We start from the raw sequence: 5,296 nt of genomic DNA on the forward strand, positions 1-5,296 counted from the left end.
CCAGGTCACACCCTAGGGTAGGGCACAATCACCGATCAGGGTAGCGTCAGTAGCATAATAATCCCATAAAATGTTTGCATAAACAACAAAGAACATGGTCATATTTATATTTCAGATTTCTCGAAGACTTTGTTTTTGCTATTTGTGAAAGTTTTGTTATTGTTTTGTTATTTTAAACCAGGTTCTTCTACAAAGTTATTTTAAATTGGACATACAAACTTTTCTTTTTCTTGGTTTTTGGGCCACACCCGGCGTTGCTCAGGGGTTAATCCTGGCTGTCTGCTCAGAAATAGCTCCTGGCAGGCACGGGGGACCATATGGGACACAGGGATTCGAACCAACCACCTTTGGTCCTGGATCGGCTGCTTGCAAGGAAAACACCGCTGTGCTATCTCTCCGGGCCCTGGACATACAAACTTTTAATAAATTTAAAATTTATTTGATGAGGTTAAATAAAGATGTATATATATATATATATATATATATATATATATATATATATATATATATAATCTTTTAGGAATCAAAAAAAGGTGCGGGACACTAAAGGCTTTTGGGTAGCAAATAATGATGTACCTTACAAGGATTTATGGAGAAAGTGAGCTCTCAATAGAAGATATAAAGAAGGGGCCAGAGAGATAGCATGGAGGTAAGGCGTTTGCCTTTCATGCAGAAGGTCATCGGTTCGAATCCCGGCATCCCATATGGTCCCCTGTGCCTGCCAGGAGCAATTTCTGAGCATGGAGCCAGGAATAACCCCTGAGCACTGCCGGGTGTGACCAAAAAACCACACAAAAAAAAAAAAAAAAAGATATAAAGAAAAATAAAGAATGAGTGAAAAAAGGAGAAATCTAGAGATTCAGAGGTCTGAGCAAAGAGACTGGATTTGACTCATAGAATGTTCATAGAAATTTATGGGACCTTAAGGAGGGGTTGAATTTTCCAATTCAAAGTAAATCTCTACTCCTGAGATCTGGAACTTGACATTTTGACAACTCTTTGTACATTGGACTCATAAGAAACAAAAGAAATGTTAACTAATCAGTGTTAAAATTTTCCTATCATAGAGTTATATGTGATGACTAAACATTTTTGTGTATCTTACTAGACTTTTTAGGTTTGCAATATTTGATAAATATATTTTTAAAGGAATAAAATATCGGCGATACTTTTCTTGTTTCATTACCTTCAGTTACTCCTCTGAGATGACTGACAATATTTATTTGATATATTTCCATAGGTATGTGTATATTTCACTTAATCCATCCTATATGATTGATTTGCATACTTTTAAATTGTATATAATTTGCATATAAATAGTATCATTTGGCAATCTAATTTACTTTGCTGAAACTAGGGAGATTTTGGTGTGTCTTTTATTGTTGGTTTTTTTATTATTTCTTTGATTTTTATGATGCTAGGGGTGGAATTCAGAGACCTACTCATGCAAGGTATATGTCCTTCCCCTGACTCACAGTCATATCTGCAGCCACACCCATGTAATTTTGTTTGTTTTCATTTGACACACCAGACAATGCTCAGGATTTGTCCCATCAGTGCCTGAGATCCAACTTGGGTCTCTGGCATGCTAAGTGTGCAAGTAACCCTTGGAGATATCTCCTCAGCCCCAGGTTTAACTTTTTTTTTTTTTTTTGGCCAGGCTTAATATTTTTAAGCTTAAATCTCTATTGATACAAGTAGCTCTAGGTCTTGCCTTTTAAAATATTGATTTCGTTTTAGTTGACAATACTAAATAGTGCTGGGAGTACAGCATCACACCTCTATATGCGTATAAACTTCACCAAACACACCACAAAGTTGTAGTGCCTTTCACATGATTGAATTCACATGCTCTACCTTTTGTTTGAAGCTTCTTTAACTCTGTTAACCACCCACCATGTTTTTTGTTTGTTTTTGTTTTTTATTTTGTTTTGTTTTGGGGCCATAGCTGGTGATGCTCAGGGGTTACTCCTGGCTACGCGCTCAGTAATTGCTCCTGGCTTAGGGGACTATATGGGAGGCAGGCAGATTGAACTGTGTACCATCCTACCCTAGCGTGTGCAAGGCAAATGTCTTACTACTTGCTCCACTGCTTCGTCCCCCACCCACCATGTTTTTTATTTTTGTTTTGTTTTGAGTTATTGCTCATTTGTTAGTGAACTTACATTGGTTTCTTAGATCCCACTTCTGAATAAAACAATTCAGTCATTGTCTTTCACTTCCTGACTTCTTCACCTAGCACACTTATTTGAGGCTTCATCCTTATTGCAAAAGGCAAGATTTTATCTTTTTAATATCAGAGTAGGCTCAAACAATTATTAGTCTCGATACTGTTGCTTCTCAATCTCGTTTCATGTGAGATACAAGGTAGGCAAGATTTCTGGGCAACTAATGCTCCAAAGAAAATTATGATTTGACACTACTGGGACCTCCAAAAAGCAATCAGGGACAGCTCCAATTTTCATAACATCTTCTCCATGGGATCAGACAATCTACCACACCATATAAGACAAAAGATTGTGGGATGTCATAAAAATAATGAGTGGAACCTGTCGCAAAATAACATTTGAACCAGACCTTACAGAAGGAGTAAGATTTTTACCCTCTGATGCAGACACCAAGGCACTGTGAAATCCTACATTGTTAGAAAGCTTTTAAATTACCATAAAAAGACATGTCTCACTATGTCAGAAAGATTGAGTCAATTGATTCACTTTTGAAAAATTGTAAGAAATAGTAGATGAAATAAGAAGCATTCTCAGATGCTGCCTTGGCTTTCTACTTTAATTCTGATTCAATTATCCCAAACCATTTTCCCAAGTATTTTGAAATAATCGGCCCTTTACCTGAATCCTGAAGCATCTTTCTTGTCACAGTCTGTTTTGTGAACCTTTCCTTCCTTCCTTCCTCTCCTGCAGATATTATGAGTAGCCCAATTTTGTTCATTTCTTGACAGGTAAAGAGGTAGCAATCTCTTATTTCACCTCCATCTAAACAACCGTGAAAGGAATTGTTCCTCTGTGGCTTGATGTTTGGAGTTGGTAGGGGGAAAGAATGAAGAACAAAATCAGGAAAGGAGGTTAAGAACATGTCACTCCAGACCCTGGGAGCAGTCAAATCAAACTGCCAGCTGCAAAAAAGAATCTCTTTAATAAGGAAATTAGAGCATGATCATTTCTGGCTATGTGACTCTGATTCTAAATAGGTTTTACAAATAGATTGTGATTGAACTTGGAAACACAAACAAATTGGCTATGCGGAATAAAGACTGAACTACATTTTGGTTAGAGAATTAAAATGCTTTTATGGGAGGCACTCTGGGAGAACGGACTGCTATTTTAATGACAGCATATGCATTTCTGAAACATGCCGGCTTTGTTGGCTTCCCTTTGGAGAATCAGGTCTGATAAACTCAAAAGAAAGTTTCCCAACAGGATCCCTAAGAGGACAGCTGATAAAGGCAGGGAGTGGGGCTCTGAGCGTTTGAAATTCCCCATTCAGATGCTGGAAGGAGAGGTGCCATTTAAAAATAATAGATTTTAAAATATCAGTAGCTTACAAATTCTAGTCAGCTATCTCCCTTGGACATTTCTTTTGTCTCTTAGAGAGTTGGGGATAGAGGTTCTTTAAGCTCTATTAATACATTTTCACTTATAAATATTCATGTCATGCTCTTGGTTTCTCCCTGACTGACTCAGTGCAGGCACCCCAACCTGGCAAGTATGGTGCCAGAGGAGCTGCTAAATTTCTAACAAGGCCCCAGGTCAGCCTCAGACAATGCTGTGCCATTTGAAAGAGCTGAAGACTTTTCAGTCAAGATAAAGGGTTATAAACGTCTGTGTGTCCAAGTTTATATTCCACAGGAGAGGATTAGCTTTCACTCTCTGCAAATGCTCAGTTGTTATAAGTAGTCCTAGTATTGTGTGTTTTGTGCTTTGATGCAATGAGAAAAAACAGATTGACTGGTTGGACAGACTCTTTTATTCCCTTTTACCAAATCTACCAGTTATTTGCTAAAGTCTGATCTGTTATTGAGTCCAAGTCAGCAAATTCCTTTTGTTCATAATAGGTTTGTACACCTACAGACATAAAAACTTTAGACCTAGAAAAGATTACAAATGTTGTTGATTTGTTGGATAGAAATTTAATTTCTTTTCTTTTTCCTTTTTTCGGGGTTATTGGGGATTGAACAAAGGGCCTCTCACATACAAAGCAAGCACTCTACTACTGAGCTACATTCTTGGGATTTGGTAGCAATTTAGAACACTGTCTTGTAGTATAGAATCCACTCACTGTCTTAAAATGCTTCCCCTTTGGAACGTTTCCTCTGATTTTGCCCTTGATCCTATTATACTGAACTCCCACATCCTGAGTGTATTGTGAAGGAGTGGGTGAAGTTTAGAGTTGTGTCTTGCATGTCCCATCAATCCAATCTTTACTGTTAGGTTACACCTTATTTTACCCAAAACAAAGTCATCCCTGGTTTCTTTGTATCTGTTTGTTTACAACTTGGCTTTATCTCCAAACAGAGATTGTCTTATATGTAAACCTGGGTGGGACAGTGTCAGTATAGCCTGAGCTATTTGCCCTTACCCTGTTTTTAATCCCCACCTGGGGGTGGTCTCTGTACTCAATAAAAATAGTTCTGTCAGGCAGCTTGCTCTTCATATGTGGTAGAAGATTGCCAGACTATACATGTTTTACCCTCAGCCTGGTTGGAATTATTTCATGCTGGATCCTGATTTAGACTCATTTACCTGGAGTTGGAGATATGGCATATGGGTTAATTTTGAGTTCACATTGAAATGAACACAAATTACAGCATCCAAATATTAATGGTATTGGGGTCTCTAACATCCCTAGTACTTGTGTCATAACTTTTCCCCTTTAAATGTTTCGAGGCCCAAGTGAAAAAGCATACAGTTTATGTTTACATTTTCATCTATAGCTACTACACACCCCCTACACATATACAATAAACTGTTTTTGCAACAAGAAGCCTATATAGATCTATATTTTAATATCTGGGCTACTTGATTTCCATTCATACTTCTGTTTTGAATGGGTATTTAGCACCAATATTTTTGTCCCTTGTTGCTCCTTTTAATGTCAAATTTATATAGAAAGTTATAAATGAATAACCTTGTAAGGGCCTTATTTAGATAAAACATTTAAATTAATTCATTGTGAAGATAAAAAGTTCTGCTCTCCTTAACTCACTATATAACCGAAACAGTTTATTTTCTTTATGGTATGTTTCCTTAACAAGCACAGCAGAGCACAGCAGAAAGCATGT

The sequence above is a fragment of the Suncus etruscus genome, chromosome 13 (genome assembly GCF_024139225.1).
Source record: "Suncus etruscus isolate mSunEtr1 chromosome 13, mSunEtr1.pri.cur, whole genome shotgun sequence".
NCBI classification, from domain to species: domain Eukaryota; kingdom Metazoa; phylum Chordata; class Mammalia; order Eulipotyphla; family Soricidae; genus Suncus; species Suncus etruscus.